This window comes from Nicotiana attenuata, chromosome 1, assembly GCF_001879085.1.
Source record: "Nicotiana attenuata strain UT chromosome 1, NIATTr2, whole genome shotgun sequence".
In the NCBI taxonomy this organism is placed as follows: Eukaryota; Viridiplantae; Streptophyta; class Magnoliopsida; order Solanales; family Solanaceae; genus Nicotiana; species Nicotiana attenuata.
This window is the reverse complement of record NC_031989.1, coordinates 55,845,502-55,870,938: the sequence shown is the minus strand read 5'-3', so window position 1 is coordinate 55,870,938 and position 25,437 is coordinate 55,845,502. Positions and strand designations below refer to the sequence as shown.

The 25,437-nt window shown below is 38.9% G+C and overlaps 1 pseudogene; it reads right to left on the bottom strand.

The window, feature by feature from the left end:
• LOC109236247 lies at positions 2,147 to 25,195 on the bottom strand (annotated as a pseudogene).

Here is a 25,437-nt window from a genome sequence, read left to right as displayed (position 1 = left end):
ACATCCTCCCCCACTTAAACATACGTTCGTCCTCGAACGTGCCTAGAGTTGTTCCAAAAGCCAACCAATCGCTGAATAACCTTACCATGCATATACCCGGGGGTGACCCCACGTCACCCTATCTCATATAGGTCCGATAGCACAATGTAACTGAACTTTCACAATCCAACCTAGCACATAAACCTTAGAACCACATTTCCACTTCTCAAATCATCTATAAGATCAGAATCTCACATCTATACTTTGAATAAGTCCGAACAAGCTGTATTAACCCATACATGTAACCTCAGGTGCAATTATATGACATACCACATAACTCAAACACATGTAGCGATAACTTCCATTCACAACAGCTGTACGCAACAACCGAATACCGGTAGAAAACCTCTTATCAACTAAAGTCTCATTCCAACACTTTCATATACTGCCAATGATAATGGAACACGCAATAAGCCATAACCATTTCCCAGATCAACCATTCATGAAGCCACTTCTCTTTTGGCAAATACCAAAGCAAATTTCTGAGCCAAAGCTCGATATTATCCTTCCAACATGCTGAAATCGAATCAGTCTGTATTCATTAATGATCCCAACGATCTCCTCTAATCCAACACGCTACTCTGGTGACATGACACATCAATACAGGCCTAAGGCACAACTTGCACAAAATGCGCACCAATAAGCAACAGTCCGAACATACTCAAATCATGAAAATGACTCCAATGAAAGAGCTGTACCTCAAGCTCACCAGTACCATCACATCACAAGACTGAGAACCCGTCTCCCATCATAGAAACAGAACACACGAATCTAACTCGCAGGATCATACATCCACATAACTTCGCTCCAATGCGCGACCGCATCCAAACGCTAGTCCACATGAAACACATCAAGTCCCTATGCTCCAAAATCGACAACCATGCACAATATGATGCCTAAAACCAAAGCAATCCTCATAACCACCGCGAAGCAATTGACATAACATTACACATACCCGAAAGGACACAACCGATACGCTATCCACCGAGCAATACCCAATACTTTTCCCGCTCGAATTCCACTATGAAACCCCAATGGAACTGCACCACATATGCCTATAACCCACAGCTACTAACATCTCGCAACACGGAAAGATAACTCATAGATTCCCCCGATTACAATAGCTCAATAATAATCGAATCAACACACACCTCATCAATAGCAACTCGAAGTAAACAAGTCGTCTCGATGCAGAACACACATCCATATAGGTCTACCAATGAACCACACATCAACTCTAGTCACCCACAACAGATAAATAATCCTCCGAAGGTTCGCAATGACTAAATCATATCACATACTAACATCTGTCTAACTTACCCACATTTTGCCATCCACAACCACGAGTTAACCTGTATATGAGAACTTCCAGTCTCTAAGTCCATAAAGCACACGAATTACCATATCTGATCCCAATTCCGCCGCTCGCATATATAACACACCCCTAGTATCCAATCATTCCACGAGTGATACTCTAAAATTCTTCGGCGCCGCTAAGCAAACTCGAATATCAGCAGTCGATCTAGCAAGAAAGTGCCGCAATACTACCGAAATACCATCAATTTAATCACATTGCTCTCTTCTGAAACATTTACCCTCGTCAAATTTCCTCCAATTAGCAATACCATTTCCTCAATCATCTGAGACTGCCCGCTGCCTGAGAGTTTCATGNGGGCCTATATATATATATATATATATATATATATATATATATATATATATATATATATATATATATATATATATATATATATATATATATATATATATATGTGCACAAACTGCGGCCTCAGGCCCAAGTATACGTATACATAACTGCAACCTCAGGTCCAAAATGCATAAAGCATAAACTGCAGCCTCTTGCCCAAAGATGCATAAAGCATAAACTGCGGCCTCAGGCCCAAATACAAGTGTTCAACTTTAAGGGATGTAAAATCAGGAACTGAGAGTCATACTGCAATATATGATAGTGAAATACTGAATCACAGTGAGTTACATGATACTAGAATAGTGGATCACACTGAGTTACATAATACTAGAATACTGAATAGGACTAGACTGAGACATGTATTCTTGAATTAATTATGAATACTAAAACTTTAACTGTTTATGACATGCTGAGTAAGCTATACTGAGACTCAGGGACATCAAACCCAAGTTTATATTGAATAAGAACTGAGCTCACAACATTCAGAATGAAAGTCATGAACGATTTATGAAGCTAGACAATAGAAGTTCTGCAAATATTCAAGGAATTAGGCTTAACTATATTTCTGAGGCAATTGGTAACGTCGTAAAACAAACGTAGTGTAGGGAGAATATAAAATTCCCAAACATAGAGAGAGCCTCACATACCTTAACTTCCTGCTCTTGAGCGTAACACAACATTCGCCACCCCTTTCAACTTTAATCTGTATCAATACAAGTCAAAGGGATTCCATATTAGCATAAATTCTCATGTTTTATTCACTTAAACATTTTCTCAAATACTTGGTGACATAAAGCTTCATAGTCCTTATTAATGGTGTTTCTACACCCAATAACCCATTCTCTTGCTCCTAGATAAATTCTAAAGTCTCAAATGGTTACAATCAACATTATTCTTTATCACCCATAAGGTAAACAACACCCTTAACCAATAATCAACAATCAACAACCCAAACCTATAACCGTTCATGTTTTTTTATCAAACCCATCAACTCATATCTCATGAGCTAGAGTCTATAACCATTAATTCAATGATAGAACCAATTAGAGGGTGAAGATATACTTTTTTTACGTTCAATCTTCTTGAATTCGAGTTCTAGGGTTCCTTCTCTCAACAATGATGTTACAATCGAATATCTAATGATATGGAGGGTTTACCCATGCTAATAACAACAACAACAACAACAACTACCCAGTAAAATCCCACCAGGTGGGGTCTGGGGAGGATAATGTGTACGCAGACCTTACCCTTACCCGATAGGGCAGAGAGGCTGTTTCCGATAGACCCTCGGCTCAGAGAAAAAGAAAAAAAGAAAAGAAAAGACAACTCATTAGTAACTCCAGTAGCAACCGTAATAGTAATGAAAGCATAACAACCAAGAGATGAAAGACATGCAATAACAGGAACCGGTATCTAAGGCCCAGGGCCAAGATAAACAGCAAGTACAGAGTGTATTCAGCCTAAACTGCAAGCTATCTAAGGTCTACCCTAATCCAGCACCGCCTCACCCCCGGAACGAAGTAAGGAAAGAACTACTACCCCCTAGCCTACAACCCTTATGCTAGACCGCCAGACCTTTCTATCAAGGGCCATGTCCTCGGAAATTCGTAGACGTACCATGTCCTACCTGATCACCTCCCCCCAATACCTCTTAGGCCTCCCTCTACCTCTCCTCGTACCCTCCACTGCCAACCGCTCGCACCTCCTTACTGGCGTATCAAGGCTTCTCCTTTGCACGTGCCCGAACCATCTGAGCCTTGCTTCCCGCATCTTGTCATCCACAGGGGCCACACCCACCTTCTTCCGAATATCTTCATTCCTAATCTTGTCTATCCTAGTGTGCCCGCACATCCACCTCAGCATCTTCATTTCTGCTACCTCCATCCTCTGGATATGGGAGTTCTTAACCGGCCAACACTCTGCTCCATACAACATGGCCGGTCTAACCACAGCTCTATAGAACTAACCTTTGAGTAGCAGTGGCACTTTCTTGTCACACAAAACTCCAGATGCAAGCCTCCATTTCATCCAGCCCGCCCCTATACGGTGAGTGACGTCCTCGTCGATCTCTCCGTCCCCCTGAATCATCGACCCAAGGTACTTGAATCTATCTCTCTTCGGGATGACCTGTGACCCAAGTCTCACGTCCCTGCCTACTTCCCTTGACTCAGCGCTAAACTTGCACTGCAGGTACTCTGTCTTAGACCTGCTCAACTTGAAACCCTAAGACTCGAGGGTCTGTCTCCAAACCTCCAATCTCTCATTAACACCGGCCCTCGTCTCATCAATTATAACTATGTCATCAGCAAACAACATACACCATGGCACATCCCCTTGAATATGGTGTGTCAAAGCGTCCATCACCAAGGCGAATAGGAACGGGCTAAGCGCAGAACCTTGGTGTAATCCCATAACAACCGGAAAAAGACTATTGAGTAAGAAATGAAAGAAATAGAAAGAGATATGATTAATCCCTTGCCGGGATGTGAAAGTTATTGTTGTTGCTCCCTTGCCGGGATTTAGCTGTTTACTTGTGTTTTTCCCTTGCCGGGACATTTCTTATTATTTTTTTCTCCCCTCGCCCCGTTTGGTTGTGATTACTGTTTGGGTGAGGAAGAGTGATAATGCACGAAGGGTCATTCCGTGCCATGTTTTGATTATACTTGCACGAACGGTCATTCCGTGCCATGTTTTGATTATATTTGCACGAAGGGTTATTCCGTGCCATGTTTTGATTATATTTGCACGAAGGGTCATTCCGTGCCATGTTTTGATTATACTTGCACGAAGGGTCANCTGAAGTTTCAGAAGTAGCCTGGGTTTAATTTCGAGTCTATTTGAGTTCAATCAAGTCTGTTTGGCTATTTTGTGGGTGCTATTCTTCTGTCATTCAGTCCTGGGCTTTTGTGGTGCTGTTTTGGGCTCAACATTGATCCTGTTGTTGATTTCAACTACTGCTGTCGCTTTTTCCCTGCTGTTTAACACTGCTAATTTCCTCTTGTTCCTTTTATTCCAGGTACACACCTTGAATTTGCCTCGATGTAGCTCTTGGGTTGGAAATGAAATGAAACATATTCATGATTTTGCTTCCTGATATGTGCTCGTTTGGATCATTATTTGTCCATAGTTAGATAGATGCTAATTGATATATGTACTTGTCTAGTATAGTTTAGCTTTTGATTTGTACTACCATAAACAATGGACTTTTGGACTGTTTTGAACAATTTCAGAATTACATGAGTTTGTATTCAATAGTATTAATTCAGCAGCATTAAGTAAATGACTAGTATTAAATGATTCGTGATGTTTACCAAACGCTGCCAGTGTATGCTATACAGATTCGAATGAGTTCTGAAAATCAAGTCTAGGATGAACATGTGTGCGTAAGGTTCTATACTATCTAGGTACCAGCATGAAAGTTATCTTCAAAATCAGCATGTAAATTGAACCATTTTATCTGTTGCTTTGATATACACAGTTTGAAAATATGAGTGGTTCAGTCGCTTAATTGCTAACAAGCCTATTTACTCTAGATCATTTAGCTATTTCGAAATTGTCTTGAGTGCCTTAATCAATATAGTCGTGTTGATTGTTGTGACTGATGCGAGCTATTTTACCTGTTGAAAAGCATTGATGATTCGTAATTAAACTAGCCTTTGCAATAACAGACCACTCATCTAACCACAAACGAGCCTGTTAGGAGGCCAAGTGTAATGGTCAGCCCTATAGCTGAGACTTGACATACAAAATTAACTTCATAGGCCCAGTTATATTATTAATAGGCTAGTCATACGTGGGCCCAAGATGCTGAGGAATTTAAAATTTTGTTTTAAGTTATTGATTAATGCAATTTTGGATTTTTCAAGCTAGGTAGCATATTTGAATTAAGAGGCCTTCCTCTTGTTCAAGTGTGGACTTGAGTTTGAGGCCCAAATTCCTTGATTACTCTCAATAATAGCAATTAACAATGCTAATTAATTAGGCCGTCTTTAATAGAAAATTATAGCTCCTTCAGGTTGGCCTTTAAAATAAAATGAGGTGCGCCGCGCCAAACAAAATTCATAAATTGCGTGGCCTTCTTTAATACTCATATTAAAATACTTAGAAACCGTGACGTGCCATTTAGCGAATTTTCATGGCCTCCCGCAAAGTTAATAACACGTTAGTCAATTTAGGCGCGCTTTTCTAATAATTTTACCTTCCTAAATTCGGGTGTGCATTTCATGCGACCCAAATCAAAATCCCAAAACGTTGAATAAAGTGTGTCGAGGATCCAGGTGCATTTCATGTGACGTGATCCGAAAACATATTTTAAACGACGTTCAATTTCCTAAAAATTAATTAAAAGCGGTAAACAATTTTAAAATTGCACTATAGGATGACATGTATTAAAATCAGATTTTTAGCCAATTATAATAGTTTAAGCGACCGTGCTAGAACCACGAGATCCGGGGGTGCCTAACACCTTCCCTCGGGTCAAAAGAATTCCTTATTCAGAATTTCTGGTTCGCAAACTCCATTCGGGAAGTCAACATTTTCCTCGATTTGGGATTCAAGATAAACCGGTGACTTGGGACACCAAAAGCCAAACCTATCCCAAGTGGCGACTCTGAAATAAATAAATAATCCCATTTCGAATAATGTCACTTAAAATGGAAAAACTCCCTTATACATTATCCTTCGGGGTAGGTGTGTAAAAAAGGAGGTGTGACAACTTCGCTCCAATGCGCGACCTCATCCAAACGCTAGTCCACATGAAATACATCAAGTCCCTATGCTCCAAAATCGACAACCATGCGCAATATTATGTCTAAAACCAAAACAATCATCATAACCACCGCGAAGCAATTTACATACATTACACATACCCGAAAGGACATAACCGATACGCCATCCACCGAGCAATAACCGGTACTCTTCCCGCTCGAATTCCACTATGAGACCCCAATGGAACCGCACCACTTGTGCCTATAACCAACGAATCCTAACGTCTCACAACACGGAAAGATAACTCATAGATCCCCCTAATTGCTAATAGCTCATTAACAACCGAATCAACACATCTCTCGCCAGCAGCAACTCTAAGTCAACAAGCCGTCTCGATGCCGTACACATACCCATATAGGTCTCCCAATGGACCACACATCAACTCTAGTTACCCACAACAGATAAATAATCCTTCGAAGGTTCACAATGACTGAATCATAGCGCACACTAACATCTGACTAACTTACCCACATTTTGTCATCCACAACCACGAGTTAATCTCTATATGAGAACTTAGAGTCTCGAAGTCCATAAAATACACGAATTACCATATCTGATCTTAATTCCGCCACTCGCATATATAACTCACCTCTAGAACTCAATCTTTCCATGAGAGATACTCTAAGATTCTTCTGTGCTGCCAAGCAAACTCGAATATCAGCAGCCGATCTGACAAGAAGTGCTGCAATATTACCGAAGTACCATCAACTTAATCACATTGCCTCTTTCTGAAACATATACCCTCGTAAAATCACCTCAATTAGCAATACCATTTCCTTAGTCATCTGCAGATCATTTCTCAAATCATCTGAAGTTCATTTCTCCAATTATCTAAAACTGCCCGTGCTGCCTAAGAATTTATGACCTTCCATTCAAACCTGAACTGTGACCTTACACATGCCAATCTCAATCCTACACAACATATCGCATGTGCCATACCATCCCAGGATATCACGAGAACTTCATATCCCTTCCGAGCCACAAACATCTACGTACTCAACTGGTCAAGAACTTTCCATTGGTCCCATCTAGAAGAAAAGTCACTACACATACCATGCTCCGCATGCCCATAGAAAATATACATCTCCAAACCGTGGTAAAGACCATCAAGAACTCTCCGAATTCCGTTTGCACAAATTAAAATGCCAAGACCGAATCTTTCTAACTAGACCAAGCTAAGCAAGCCATCAAAACCTAAGAGCAGTGCTGCAGAATACCTGTAAGAACTCATTACCTCGAACACATACAAAGAATTAATCATATCCTTTCCATACCGATTCGGTCTACTATCAAGCTACTCCATCCATCTAAATTTCCTTCTGATTCATCTTCAACTTGATATTTCCCCTTGCTGTAGCACCACAATTCCTCAACCCAGGCTTACCACACGAGACCCAAGCATAAGACACACTGTCTAAGACCCATAAGCCACTGAATACTCTCTCAGATATTCCCAGAAACACCACATTCCAGAATACTTTACTCTAAAGAACTTCCTGCGAATCTAAATCCTAATACTGATACATAGAATCCCATAATAACATAAAAATACCACAAGTCTTGACCTCTTCCAATGAAAACACAGTCTCTAACCACATACACAACCTTAAGATACCCGATTATTCCCTGTAGAATCTTGAACACATTAGAACCATTCTCGAAAGTCATTCACTCTTTATTCAAACTGCAACTTACCTGACCTAACGAACAGAACCACCCGTGCCTCATTGGCACTCCGATACCGCAAAATGAAATCCTCATCCCAGTACAACCAAGCAACTTCCTGCTCTATGCGCCGAGCATTCTTTACCAACAACACTCTAGACATTCCGTGATTCTCATACCTTATGAAGCATAATATAACCTTTGTCAAAATTTTCCCTTACTCTAGCCATAGCTAATTCACTCGCATGCCCCAAACTGGAACCAACATAGCACCTAACCGTGCAATCAACTGCTCACAACAGACTCCCCCACTTGGCTCGAAGCCATAGATCAAGATACGCTCAATAACTCATAACACTTTTACTCTATTGATGCCACCATACCATAGCGAGATTAAACTCAAATCATTTATAAGTTTGTGAAAACACAGATCATCTAGTACTGTAAATCTTCTACAAACCTCGCATTCATCCCCGCAACAGTTAAGCCCACTCTCTTAAGCGACCCGAAATTTCAGATTTCAACACGTACTTTTCAATTACACATGAGATCTTCTAATATACACATAGGGATCACACCACTTCAGGTCACTCCGCAGGAGATAACCCACCTGCTTTGCCTCAATATAACATTTCTGTATACCTTCCACCTTCATAAACTGTCCACAGTCACTTAGTCTTCCTGAGTCTGAACTCATACCGCAACATAAAATTTACTTCACTCCCAACTAGGAGACACGAAAAGATTCTTCACACCCATAACTCGGAGCTATACCTTCAATCGAACTGAAAATCAAGTACCTAATAGTTCTCCTATCTTCCAACAGACCCTTCTCGTCGTTTCCAAATCATATGAATACACCTCGCAGTCATAACATACTCATCACGTAGCTATTCAGTCATTACTTCTACCAATAGGGCACTACCGAACGTATAAGTTCAAAACACTTGCTCACGCAATCAGTACCTCGGTGCTCAAGCCATAGGCAAAGATCCGGCCTCAAGTCCTCCAGACTAGCCCAATATCAAACTCACAGAGATCACATCTCGCCCCTCGATCAAGTAAATCACAAGCCATCAAGGCACATCAGATACTGAGCGCTCATACGCGCATACGAGCGCGTGGAAGGAATTTCAAGAGTTTCTTTTCAAGCTGAATCAAGGACGTACGATAAGGATTCAAGAATGTGAAGTTTTCCTAAAGGTTCTGCAGCCTCTCGAGGATAAATACAGACGTCTCCGTACCGATCCGCGAGACTCTACTAAACCTGCTCATGACTCGTGAGACCTAGCAACCTAGGCTTTGATACCAACTTGTCACGACCCAATTCCCAAACCCGGTCGTGATGGCGCCTCTCGTGAAGACGAGGCCAGCCAACTAACCCAACTCGTCTTTTCAAAAATAATTTAAACATGAATAAACAGCTAAAACATGACTTAATAATATTAATTAGCGGAATTACAACCCCACACAGCCCTAATCGGGGTGTCACAAGTCACAAGCATCTATTAGAATGTAAGTACAACCTCAAGGTCTAAAAATACACTAATCAAGAATAATGAACAAAGGGAGAAGAACGATGCTGCGAACGCTGGCAGTCACCTCGTTAAACTCCTATATCTCTGACTCTGATCAGCCAAACCCGCTACCGGGTGAATAATTACCTGCATCTGCACACGGGGTGCAGGGAGTAAAGTGAGTACTCCAACTCAGTGAGTAATAAAGGTAAATAACAAATGAGCGGTAAGAAATCACGTATGGCATATCATCATGCTATATAGAAGTAGTGTAAAACCTTTTGAGGAAAACAGTGAAGCTGTGAAATCCTTGGAAATATCTTAGCTCTGTTTAAAACTTCTTTGAAAATGACTTTTTCTACAGTATGCAAACGAATGCAATTCGAATAGTGCAGATAAGCACAGAAGTCCGCCCCTCGGGCACCACACTCAATTAACATATAATGTCAGGCAATCCGGTAGATATCTCATGAAGTAGCACAACAACAGGTAAGGCAAGCAAATAAAATAAAGTAAACATACAGAACAGTGCTAGTACCGCTGCGGCGTGCAGCCCGATCCACATACCACTGCGACATGCAGCCCGATCTGTTTATCGTCGATGGCGCTCACTGAGGGTGTGCAGACTCCGGGAGGGGCCCCTTACGGCCCAAGCGCAATATCAAGCCATCTCGTGGCATCAAATCTAGGCCCTTGGCCTCATATCAGTATCAGTATAACACTGCTGTGGCGTGCAGCCCGATCCAAAAGTATCCTCACAATACAGGCCCTCGGCCTTACTCAGTCAACAAAATCACATAAGCCACTCGGGCAACAGTAAAGCATGATGCTCAGCCCAAAATATTTTTAGAAATATCATTTCGAGAGTTTAAGGCATAATAAACTTGGCCGAGTTTTAAAACAGTGGAAAAATACATGACTGAGTGGAAATATATAATTAAATCAGTGAGGAATTATCAATAACAATCCCCGAAGGGTTCAAATAGCTGGCACGAAGCCCAAATATGGCAATCAGCCCAAATTATGATGATAACAAGTAAATTTCAGTCAAGTACCCAGTAAATTCATCAATCGGGACGGACTAAGTCACAATCCCCAATGGTGCTCTACCCCACACTCGCTATCCGGCGTGCAAGTCACCTCAATATAGCACTACGATCTGCAAATACGGGGTTTCAAACCCTCAAAATATCATTTACAATCATTACTCACCTCGAACCGGCGAAATCTCTAGCTCGCGATGCCTTTGCCCCTCAAATCGGCCTCCACGCGCGTCGAATCTATCCACAACCAGAACGAATACGTCACAATATGCTAAGGAAACAATACCCAATAGAAAAAAATCGAAAAATATCAAAAACCCCGAAAATAGCAAAACCCGAGCCCCGAGCCCACTTCTCGAAACCTAGAAATTTTCACATCAACGGGTTCCTTATCTCCTCACGAGTTTATACATACCAAAAGTACTAATTTCCGATAACATTTCGACCCTCAAATCCTCAAATATATCCAAGAGGGTTTTCAAACTTTTCCAACTTAAAATCACTAATTACATGTTAAAAATAACAATGGATTCGGGTAATCTAACCAAAATTGAGTTGAGAACACTTACCCCGATATTTTTCTTGAAAATCTCTCGAAAAATCGCCTCACCCGAGCTCCCTTGGTCCAAAAATGGAAGAGTGAGACGAGTTTGGACTTTATTCTGCTGCCCAGGGATTTGTTCTTCGCGTTCGCGGTCCTCCTCTCGTGTTCGCGAAGAACAAAATTTCCAAAAGTCATTTTTTTCAAACTCTTCTCGGACAGCCTCTAGTATAATGGCAATAACCTTTGCTGCAGATGCCCAAATAACTTTTATAATATATTTCTGGAAACTAGATTCAAAGAGCTACAACTTTCATTTTTGAATCATCTCAAAATTCATTGTAGATTGAGAGATACGAGCCTCCAAAGTAAGACCTGCGAAACAGAATTTCTTCTTCTTCGCGAAGGCGTGTCTCTCTTCGCGAACGCGAAGAACAAAATCCCAGAAGCCAAATCCTTCTTCGGGAACGCGAGGGGACCCTCGCGGACGCGAAGAACAATACCAGCTTCAGCTATTGCAAAACAGCCCGAAATGATCCAAAACCACCCCGAAACACACCCGAGGCCGTCGGGACCTCAACCAAACACGCCAACATATCCCATAACATTATTCAAACTTGTTCCAACCTTCGGAACGCTCAAAACAACATTAAAACACCAAATTTGCATCGGATTCAAGCCTAAGAATTTCAAGAACTTCCAAATTCCGTTTTTGATCAAAAACCCAACCAAACCACGTCCGAATGACCTGAAATTTTGCACACACGTCATAAATGATACAACGAAGCTACTGAAACTTCCGAAATTCTATTCCGACCCCTATATCAAAATCTTGCCTATCAACTAGAGAACGCCGAAATCTCAATTTTGCCAATTCAGCCTAAACCTTCCACGGACTTCCAAAATGCATTCCGATCACGCTCCTAAGTCCCAAATCACCTAACGGAGCTAACCAAACCATAAAAATTTTGATCCGAGATCATATACAAACAAGTCAAATCTTGGTCAAACCTTTCAAATTTTAAGCTTTAAATTGAGAATTGTTCTTCCAAATTCATTTTGATTAATCCTGAAACTAAAACCAACGATTTACATAAGACATAATACACCACACGGGGCAAATCATGCCCGAGAACTGGCGATCAAAGTGCAAAATCTTAAAACGACCGGTCGGGTCGTTACATTTTCATAGACGAAACTTTCAGAAACACCCAACCACCAACCTGAACCAACCAATTGGCGATCTACACCTTTAACCATACAGAGTCTCGCACGGTGCCATCTTGGTATTGAAATGGTAGGTGTTATTATTAGCAAGGTCAATGAGAGGTATGTGATCATCCCAATTACTGTTAACATCAAGGACATATCCTCAACTGTTTAAATAAAATGCTCTGCCTGGCCATAAAGTCTACGACGTTCTTTTTCATGTCGTTCAACCAATAAACCTCCTTAAGACCATGATACATATTTGTGGTACCTGAGTAAATAGAATACCCGAAATTCTGGGCTTCTAGCATGATCTTCCCTCTTTAAGTCCATTTATGTACTGAACACACAATGTGTCCCGGTACCTCTGAGTACCTTCATCTCCCCCTTATTCAAAAGCCATAGTCTTATACTTGTGAATCTCCTCTTTTAACTGCAACACGTAGGGATCATCAAATTGTTTCTCCTTCTCTATGGCTACTAAGGGGGGATAAGTTCTGTTCTAGACAACAACTCCGCCATCTTCGAAGTCCAAAGTCGAACTCCTATCTTGGCTGGTGAACTTCTTTCACCAGAGTTCTCTTATCTACCTCAATCATGAGTTATACTTCCCACAATTTATCTTCTTAAGCACTTCCTGAAAACACTTATAATATTATTGTGAACTAAGTCTTTGACATGTACTCTAAATTTTAAAGTCCCGTGCAATGGCACTACCCTCATAACACATAAAAGGCATGATTTTATAGGTTTTCTGTGATCACTTTATCATCAATAACTAAGCTCGGTGATCATTCTACTCACTTTGTGTTTCTTACACATGCTAGACATAATCCCTGTGGTAATTATGCAATTTTCCTCATTACCGAACTGATTTTCTTTTTCATATCCCATGCTAACTATTCAGGTTTCAAATCTTTAACTGCATTTACTGATGGTTTTCACATCACCCCTTAGACCAAGGGTCTTATACTTGCAGATCCTTTTTTTTGTTGGGATCCAAATAACTTTATTTATTTTCTGCAATTCTTTGCACTCTATGTCAATGACGACTCATCTTCCAACTTACTTCTGAGCTAGGAAAAACTAAATTATTCACATAACGGAAAGCTAATGTATTCACAACTATCATAAACACTCTCAATAATTTAACTCTTCTCACACTGTCAATCCTGGAGAAACCACATTTCGATAATTCCTAAAGGTTATTCTTCTATAGTTTGCTCTCTTATTGCTAGCTGATTGTTTTTTCCACTATCACTGTACTTCGGATTTAACTTAAACTCTTTGGGGTCTAACACACGTTCGGTATTTCAAACTGTCATCCACTCACTAGAGTTAACCTGGCTAAGTGAATCAAATTGTACCTCTACTAGCTCTGCTGAAATTGCTAATTCACTGTATCAACTCAAAACTTACTTATTATTCTTCTACTAAACACCTGCTAGAATCACGTTTTCTTGTTCTACTTTGGATAGCTAAAGTGAGGAATAAGGTTATTTCTAACTTCCTCATCATCCGACCCTATTCTATGGTCGCATACTATCCTTTTTTTTTCTTTCTAAACTATGTGCGTGGAATGGATCACACTTAGGAAATTCATCTTTCTTAAACAAAATTAGAATAACCCTTAAACTTTCTATATAATACAAAATCATATCATACTATAAACATCAGCGGTAATCACTTAGTCACATAACCTAAGGGGGAACTGCCATATCTTTTATCTTACATCAATAGCTGCTTCTTATAGTAGCTTACTAATGTGGTACTTCTATTTTGATCTGAATAAATATGTACAACGTAAAATCGTTCTCTGAAATTCACTATTGGCTACTCTTGGTTCTCATTGCATAAATCATATCTTCTAGTCATTTGCATGAGTTGTACGAAATCACATCTTTGGTAATAACAAACATTTCTGACTCCTAGGTATTTTACCCTTAGGCTCTTTTTTGTCCAAACTATAGTGACCAATGTTAGGGTCTGACATCTGAACTATCATCATCTAACTTGTGGCTCCATTTCCAAAAATAAATGAAGTTGTTCTAGGAGGTAAAACACATACGAATACACTACACAAACTTATCCTTCAAAGTATACTATCATCTGATAAATCACTTCCTGCGCCCTCCAGTGAGTCTTGGTCTTAATCCGGACCTAAAATATGCGAAGCTTTCGCTATGATCACTGTTACTTACATTTTCTTTGAGAACCCATATGCATCACTATATACTCACAAGTCACCAAAAATTTTGATACACTGAAAATTGGATATTTGGTAAACATGTAACTGGATACTGGCGTACTCAATAACCATAAATGTCACGACCCGATTCCCTAGCCGGGTCGTGATGGCGCCTCTCGTGAAGACAAGGCCAGCCAACAGAACAATAGCACCTCATTTTAACAGTTAATTAGCATGAATAAGTCTAAAACATAGATAATGTACTCATAACTGCAGAATAAAACGAAGTAAAACAGAGAACCATCCCAACTCAGCCCGCAATCGGGGTGTCACAAGTCACGAGCTACTACAGAGTTCACTAAATACTACAAGTCTGGAACTAGGAACAAGTCCAAAGATAATGTAAATACAGAAGATAAGGGAGAGAACGGGGCTGTGAACGCCGACAGCTACCTCGTCACTCCGGGTCCGCCTGGTCTGGAAGGAAATCAGCGCTCAGGAACGAACTCAGCTATGCCTGTATCTGCACACACGGTGCAGGGAGTAATGTGAGTACTCCGACCTAGTGAGTAATAAAAATAAATAATTACTGAGAAAATAAAATCCCATAAAGGCACAAATAATGCTATCTCAAGCAGTAAAATCAGTTAGGCAGTAAAGCCAGTTAAATAGCAAGAATTTCTCTTGTAAAACAGTTTTAAACAAATATTCTCAACCAGTGGAAACGCTCAGAAACCTGTCCCTCGGGCGCAATATCAAACTCTCAGAACAGTATCAGCCCCGCGGGCTCAGTATCAATCACACAGTACAACATCAGCCCCTCGGGCTCACTCTCAAATCACATGGGTACCCGCGCTTACTGTGGGTGTGCAGACTCCGGAGGGGCTCCTACAGCCCAAACGCTATCATAATAAGGCCTGAAAGCCTCAACATATCAATATGAGGCCTGAAAGCCTTCTCACAATACACTCGAGGCCTGAAAGCCTCCTCACATATCGCTCGAGGCCTAAAAGCCTCCTCACACATCACTCGAGGCCTGAAAGCCTCCTCACATATCCTCACATATGGCCCTCGGCCTCAATCAGTCCAAAAATAGTCATAGCCCCTCGGGCATCAGTAAAAACAACAACGCTCAGCTCAAATAATAGTTCAAATATCAGTTGAAAACTCAAGGTTGAGTAAAAATATAGCTGAGTTCATGAAACAGTGTAATTCAAATGGACTGAGTTCAAATAATATTTCAAATAGTGAGGAAAACAGTGATGATAGCTCACAAGGAGCTCAAACAGTCAGCAATAAGCCCAAGTACAGCAATAAGCCCAAGTCATAGTGAAAAAAACAACAAGTCATAGTGAGATACGCGGTAAAATCAACAACCGGGACGGACCAAGTCACGATCCCCAATAGTAAATGACCCCGCGCTCGTCATTGAACGCGTGTCTCATCTCAACATAGCACCAAGTTGTGCAAATCCGGGGTCTCAAATCCTCAGGACATCATTTAAATTCATTACTCACCTCTAGCCGGCCAAAAGTCTAGCTCGCTAAGCCTTTTCCCCTCGAATCGACCTCCTCGCGCGTCGAATCTGATCAAAACCACAAGGAATACGTTACAATAGGCTAAGGGAACATAACCCAATCTAAAAGACTCGAAAATTATCAAAAATCACGAAGTTGGCAAAACTCGAGCCCCGGGCCCACTTCTCGAAAAATTACAAAATTCACATCACCGGATTCCTCGTCTCGCCACGAGTCTATACATATCAAATTTACCAAAATCGGAGTCCATTTGACCCTTCAAATTCTATTTTTAAATTACCAATTCTCAAGCCCTAGCTTTACCCCCTTTTGATGAATTTAAACCAATTTCCATGTTAAATTTATCATAATCTCGTGTATTTAGGCCAAGGAACTTACCTCCAATAAATCCTTCTTGAATCCCTCTTCAATTTGTCCCAAAGAGCTCTCAAAATACTCAACAATGGAGGAAAATGGACCAAGCTAAGCGGATGATATGATTTAAAAACCCTTCTGTCCAGGTGCAATTTACCTTACGCGAACGCGGTCAACACCCCCGCGTTCGCGATGACCAGAAAATGTTGACCAGGAATTAACCATACGCGAACGCGATGCCCAAGACGCGAACGCGATGCTTCAGAAACTTTAACTACGCGAACGCGTGCCCTATGACGCGAACGCATTGAACAATTTCACCAGGCCCTGATTCCCTTCTACGCGAACGCGTTACCACCAACGCGAACGCGAAGACCGAATTCCTAAGCCCTCACATTTCCTATACGCGTTCACGACATCACCCACGCGAATGCGAAGGGCAAATCTCTGCAACACCAACAGCTGAAAATCTGCTACTTTTAAAGTCCAAAATTGGTCCGATTGACCACCCGAAATCACCCCGAGGCCCCCGGGACCCCAACCAAAAGCGCCAACACATCCTAAAACATTATTCAAACTTGTTCCAATCTTCAAAACACATCAAACAACGCTAAAACCATTAAATCACATCGGATTCAAGCCTAAGTTTCTTCAAAACTTCCGAAATACGCATTTGATCAAAAACCCGACCAAAACACCTCCGAATGACCTGAAATTTTGCACACACATCCAAAATCACCTAACGGAACTACTGCAACTTCCGGAATTCCATTCCGATCTTCGGATCAAAATCTCACCTACCAACCGGAATTCGCCAAAATACTAACTTCGCCAATTCAAGCCTAATTCTACACTGGACCTCCAAAATCAATTCCGATCGCACTCCTAAGTCACAAATCATCCCCCGAAGCTAACCAAATCACCGGAATTCACATCCGAGCCCTCTAACTCAATAGTCAACATCCGGTTGACTTTTCCAATATAAGCCTTCCTTAAAGAGACTAAATGTCTCATTTTCTACCAAAACCAAACCAATTCGACTCTAACTCACCAAATGCCGATAATGAAACATGAAGAAGCAATAAAAGGGGAAAACAGGACGGTAACACATGAGTCGACGGGTCGGGTCGTCACAATAAACCTGCTAACTAAAAGACTGTATAACCGGTAACTGAGATAAGCTGATAACCATAAAACATGATAACTGCTTTTTTACTTTCTGATAAGGTTATGCTCCAATCTGTACTACTATCCATTGCATCCCACTTTTAACATCCTCTCAAGTCTCATATTACCAACCTGTACTCCATAATTATACTCCAATGGGCAATTATCCTCTCTAGGACCTTAGGTTTCTCCTGCGCGTCGCTTGGCATCCAATACGTTTGGAATTCGATAGGAAGAGAAGGTTAACTATTGCTCTAAGCTCCATGCATGATATAGAGTAGAAAGAAGTGAGACAATCCTGAATGTCTTGGTAGTTAATCGTTTATATGAGTGGCCGGCACACACATATAAAGGAAACTCCACTAGACACGGCTTCATAGACTCCCTAAGACTCTTGAACCTAGTTATCTGATACCAAGCTTTGTCACGCCCCGAACCTGGGCCTGGACATAACACGACATTCGATGCCTGACTACATGTGACCGAGCGAACCAACTGGCTAACTGAATGAACATATGGTATCATAACTTACTGACTACGGAAGATAAACTAACACATTCTGATATACTGAAAGTTTGGATGATATAAATTGAAGTGCGGAAATACTAATATAACTCTGAAACATCTTTGTAGCCAACATAGCTTAATATGAAAAGCCTGTGACTCTGTCTAACTGTTACTCTAGTCTATGAAGCCTCTAATAAAGTACTGAAAACACTGACTGTCTGAAAATTGAAGATTTTAAGGTAATGATAATGCCCCGAAAGAACTGGGAATCACCAAATAGCTGGTACGAGAATCCTAGCGCTCTGAATCATCAACCTGTAAATCATTACCTACATCGTGAGATGTAGGCCCCGGGCAAAAGGGACGTCAGTACATTTGAATTGCACTGGTATGTAAAGCAACTGAAAGAAAGAATTATAAATGTTGAAACTGAAATTAAGCTGATAACTGATAATTGATAATTGGTACTGAAATGATAACTATTGAAATAGAAACTGAAACGATAGCTGATAACTGATAACTAATAACTGAAATGATAATTGATAACTGAAATGATAGCTGATAACTTATAACTGATAACTGAAATGATAACTGATAACTGATAACTGATAACTGATAACTAATAATTGAAATGATAACTGAACTGAACAAAGGAAGTAAGGATATGAATACTCCCTCTTATGAATGATGAACAACCTGTTTATCTGAATAAGCTACGACCTCGGGCCCAATATATATGTGCACATGCTACGGCCTCAGGCCCAAGTATACGTATACATAACTAAGGCCTCAGGCCCAAAAATGCATAAAGCATAAACTACGGCCTCAGGCCCAAGTATGCATAAAGCATATAAACTACGGCCTCAGGCCCAAATACAGGTGTTCAACATTCAGGAACAGAGAATCAAACTGCAGTACATGATAGTGAAAAATTGAATCACACTGAGTTACATGATACTGGAATACTGGATCACACTGAGTTACATAATATTGGAATACTGAATCACACTGAGTTAGATAATACTGGAATACTGAATAGGACTAGACTGGGACATGTATTCTTGAACTGATTATGAACACTGATACTTCAACTATTTATGGAATATTGAGTAATCTATACTAAGACCCGGGGGCATCAAACCCAAGTCTATATCGAATACGCACTGAGCTCACAACGTTCAGAATGAAAGTGGTGAACGAGTTATGAAGCTAGAGAATAGAAGTTCTACAACTATTCAAGGAACTATGCTAAACTATATTTCTGAGGCAATTAGTAATGTCACAAAAGAAACGTAGTGTAGGGAGGATCATTAAAATTCCTAAACATAGAGAGTTAGCCTCGCATAACTTAAATTCCTGCTCTTGAGCATAATACAACGTTCGCCAACCCTTTCAACTTTAATCTATATCAATACAAGTCAAAGAGATTCCATATTAGCAATAATATTTATGTTTTGGTTACTTAGGCATCTTCTCAAACACTTGGTGACATAAAGCTTCATAGTCCTTATTAATGGTGTCTCTACACCCAGTAACCCATTCTTTTGCTCCTAGATAAATTCTAAAGTCTCAAATGGTTATAATCAACATTATTCTTTATCACCCATAAGGTAAACAACACCCTTAACCAATAATCAACAATCAACAACCCAAACCGATAACCGTCCATGCTTTTCTATCAAACCCATCAACTCATATATCTTGAACTAGAGTCTATAAGCATTAATTCAATGATAGAATCAATTAGAGGGTGAAGATATTACCTTTTTGACGTTCAATCTTCTTGAATTCGAGTTCTAGGGTTTTTTCTCCCAACAATGATGCCCCAATCGAATATCTAATGATTTGGAGGGTTTTACCCATATTAATAGGATGTTGGGAAATCAGAATTCACTTAGAATCACTGTTAGAACTTACCTTAGGTGGTGGAGGGACCTTTAAGGAGTTAGGTTTTTGAGAGCTTTCCTTTCTAGAGCAAGTTTTTATGTTTTGGGGCTCTGGGGGATGAAATAGGGCTAAAAAAATGACTTCCCAAGTTGGCCACACGTGGCCCAGTAGGCCTGACCGTAGTCCCGACCACGGTAAATCGCTGGACCACTGCCTCACGACCGCGGTCGCGGTCAAACGCAGCCGAACGCGGTTGTTACACACCATTTTGTAAAACGGGCTTAACGTTTTGCACAGAGCTCCGTTTGGGCTCCACAATATATCATTGGAAAGCTATTTCAAAGGCTTACAACTTTCATGCTTTGTGTATTCCCAAATTCCTTACACATTTTTACTAAACCTTGATGGAAGACAAACCTTCTACAAACTTAGTCGATTTTGTCAAATCTTATGCACCTCACTTTCCATCTTGATTTTGAAACAACTATTTTCCCCCATAATCATCCCGATAGGACTTCACATGTCCAAAATATAACCTTACTACTCCTTTAACTCATTCATACCTAAGCCGAATGTACAGGATGTTACATCTTTTGACCCCCTTCTTCAACTGCAAGGTTGAGATGTTCTCATCGGCCATCTTCATGGGCATGCACGAGATAATGCAGGGCTTGGCCCTGTTTGTTCCCATCATCAATAACATGTCTGCATACGGTACGGTCATGGTGTTGGTTTGCCTTAGGAATTCCAACCCAACTATCAACTTGAAGTCATCTATGATCACTACTCGCAGGTTGAATTTTCCTTCGTAAGGGCCAAGCTTCACTGGTACCTCTTTGGCTATTCCACCCACTGGCTGAGGAGGTGAGTTAACTTGACATGACCTCTACCCTTTCCTACAACTAGACCAAGGCGCTCCATCTGAGTCGAGGCTAAGTAGTTGTGGGTAGCACCCGTGTCTATCATCGCCCGAATGGGCTTGCCATTCACCTTCATGTCGACGAACATTAATGTCTTCTCTTGTTTAAGAGGAGTCGTCACATCCGCCTTCTTTTTCCCTTTCTTGGTGATTGGCGTCAATTATGTGTATACTCGAGCGTTTCATTACAAAAAATAATAATTATTAAATGTTGATTAAAATAATAATTATTAATTGATACTTCATGCTCTTTCTTTTTAAATAACAAGCCATTTAAATTAGATCGATTTATGTAATGTCAATTACGCAAGCCGTAAATTGTATGTTCAGCATATGGTCAATATAAAAGTTCGCATTTTATACTCAAAACTTTCCTTTTAATGTTTAGTTTAAAGAGATAGGGTCATAAAATTATAAAATTAAAAATTAATTTGTAAAGACCGATAAAACCATTTGATCCAAATTTTCTAGTGTACTTTTTCCATTAAATTTTTTAATATCTTAGAAAGAGATAATTGGCTTTTATTTTCCCTTCTTATGCTAGCACTTTCAGAAGCCAACTCTTTTGAGATATAATTTTTGCCCTTTTTTTAGCTCTTTACTACTTTAGTTATCTTTTTACATTTTTTCATAAATAATATTTATATTTAGCTTGAATACCACAATAATTTAAGTAACATTGGTTGTTGAAATGTCAAACCAGGAATAACATTTTAAGGAATTTTCGAAAAAAGAAAAAGGAATGTCATTCCGCTAACAGAACAAAATTAACAATATCATCATGAAAATAAAGAGCAAAGTAGTGTCATTTTGTAAACAGGAAGAAACATCATAAGAAAATCGTCAGGAAAAATATAAAAAGGAAAACGAATAGTCATTTTGTATTATGCAAATATTTAAAATCAAAAAGAGTCTTTAAATTAGAAAAACATATGTCTCTAACTTTTCGATATTTTTTATATTTTTTATATTGTTTAGATTGAAAGAAAGTTAACACACCTTATTTGAAGTCTATAATGGATATTAGACCTTCTGACATTATTGTTCTTTGAATGTCAGATTATACTTGAAATATGAGCCAATCAAATAAGATTAAATTTAAAATAAATTAGTCAAATTAGTCATTAGCGTTATAATGCTATATTGCTTCAAACATCTTGTCAGTAACTATATTTTATAGAAGATCAAAATAAAAAAGAGATTATCTTTTGTTTCATTTAGTTGTTTGAAAAGAAAAGAAACTTAAATCGAGAAAAATTATTACTATTAAAATAATATTATGAGCCTTAAGTATTTAGGTCTACTATTATGAGCATTAAGTATTTAGGTCGCTCATCCTTCTTTTCCTATAGATATATTTTTGAACTACTATTTTATTAATATATGTTAGGTACTACGTATTTGATACCTTTTATATTTTTACTGTTGAAGCTTTATGATGAATAAATCATTTAATTTTATATTGAAGTTTGAAAGATAATGCAACGGAGAGTATTTTCCTTTTTCAAAGTTAATGGAATAAAGGATGGGGAAAATTTAGAAAATCTGGTAAAGAAAGAATCACTAAGTATACACAAAATTAATTATGTAATGCAAAATATGATATTAGCCATAACATTATTTACTAAAACAAGAGAGTAAGTCAAACTCTACGTACCTTATTGGACTTTAGAGGCAACCGTAGCAGCATCCAGTTGAAAAACCAATCTGCTCTGTCCTTCTTCACGTGCGACCTGAAAATCAATTACTTTTATAAGTAAAGGATCCAAATTGAAAACGATAGAGCTTCCGAGGATAAAAAAGGTTTGATCAAGCACTTGTATACGGCCGCAGTACTGACAATGAGTAGCACTACTAATGGAAATTCCAAAACATTATCGTCGTACACTTCCTCCCTCAATTATAAAGTGCAATATTTCATCAGATGTGCAGCAACAATTATGTAATATAGGAAACAACATTCCAAATGTCAAAAATCCAGTGAGCAATTTTAGGGGTTGCTAGTTAGATCCGATAAACAATTTTCAAGATTGGCTAAACAAGAGCTTGGATTTCATACATTACTTAAAGCTCAATTGACTATACTATCCACTTAATGAATTTTAACATGAACTCATGAACTACTTCAAAGGTAATATTTATATTAATATTAATTAATATTTGCCTTTAAATTTAGTTTTCCTTCCTCTTCCAATCATTCCAAGCAAGTTGAAAGTCAATTAGAAATAAATCAATAACTATATTATATAATAGTCTATTTAAAGTGTCACCAGTTCATAGAAAAACACATGGCATAGCATTATAGCCTAATTTGACCAGTAGCATCAAAGAACATCAAATACAACAGATGGTAACAAAATAAATAGACTTGAAGCAGTACTTAATAAAGAATACTCATATTATAAAACATAAGACCACCGATTCAAACTTATGATACAAATTAACTAATTTTTATGAATCACAAGTTGCAAATATACATTAGTAGAGTTTGACACCAGGCCACTAGCTATGAAATTGACATGTATGGAACGAACCCAACAAAGACATGGAAAGGGAAAAAATTGAATAAAAAAGGAGAAGAAAATTGGGAAGAGATTGAAAGAAAACCATACATGAGATTCAAACACCCAAACAGGGAAGAAGATTAAGTGCAATATAAGGTCTTTATTCCAAGCTGAAAAAGCATTAGTTGAAGGTGAAGAAAGAAAGAGGCTGTTGCTATCATCGTACAAATACATCACTGCTTCCTATGTGCACCAACCAATTGTTAGTTGTTAGTTCTAAGGCTCCAATGTCATTCAGCCAATTGGTGCATGCAATTTCAGGGAATATATGAAAGTGCGAGCCATCCCAAAACAATTAGGGCAAACTAATCGCAGCAACCCTTCAGCAATTTCACACAACCATCAAAATAGTCCAAAATAAGAAGAAAAACAAAAGATATCTATCAAAATCCGACACATTTTTTACCCATATAACAGTAAATAATGAAACATATTTTTATGTTAGCTTTTAATAGCTTCTCCCTAATTTGTTGTTTTGCCATAACTAAAATTTACTTTTCTGGATCATTGCTTCTAATTTTATTGAAGTACAACTAAAGATTTTTAAAATCTTAAGGGGCAGTGATATGTTTTTAGACTCTTGGATGGTGTATACTTTTAACAACCACACATCGTCACTCCATGCAGCTATCCCGAAAATTATGCTTATAAATAAAGAATAAATTGAAAGTTTGAAGTCAATCTTGAAAAAACATAAATTAGTTGCAAAAAATTTAGACAAATTAAAACCTACAAAGTCAAAAGCACAATATGATAGTAGCTCTAATTTTACTTATATTATTATAGCAAGAGAAACAATAAGAGAGAAACTTTGCATTGTTAGGAATATATTTACATATATGATCAAATATTATAGTGATCTATAAATGTTGGTAGTAAAAAGTTAAATCATAATAATTCCGGTACTGCTTACTGGACCTAAGTATGCTTTGAAAGATCATAATTACAGCAAAACCAAAGGTGAATTGAAGCGTGGAAAGTAGCCTTTTAAAAGTTACAACCACAACTTGAATCTCAGTTTCATTTATTGTGTGCTATTACTAGACAACATACGAAAAGTGAGATAGTACATCATACTTGAATCATCAATTGCTATTTGGACCCAATAAAACAAGTTCATGTATACCTACTGATCATCCATGATGATAAAGTCTTGGATTCTCCTCCCATTTGAAGCATATGTTGAGGGACTGGCGTTAAGCACAATGGCAAGCACATCTTCCGTTTAAAAAGAACGACGAATAAATTAATAGATAATGAAAATTATTAAAAGCAATAATAATACTAATAACTGTGAATTTTAGGTGAACAAACAACATAGATAGTTAAATATTCAATTACCGAATTCAGATCCCTCGGGTTGATATTCAAAGTTTCCAAATGGTGTAAGATTTAGGCCCGTTGGAGGCGGTAGTGGATTTTCTGGAGGATTAACAGTTTCTATTGGCTCAACAATGGTACACCTATCAATTGTCCATGTAAATTTGTTAAGTAGATTTCCATACATATAGTTTGATTTTTTGACTTGTGCAACTGTCACCAAGTAAGTATGGAAAGGGCGAAACAGATCTTCAAGATGCATTATCTCCGCATTGAATATAATGCATTCGTGTCACGAACCGAATTTCTCACCCTCTGGAGTCGTGATCGCGCCTACTAGGGAAAGCTAGACAAGCCAACTAACTGAACTATTTAACCTGTCTCCCATTTTTATTTTATTTAATGACTTAGCATCAACAGTTTATAGCAACATAATTTAACAAGCGGAAGAAATAAATCTCAAGTTAACAATACTACTAATACCATCCTATAACAAAACCACCC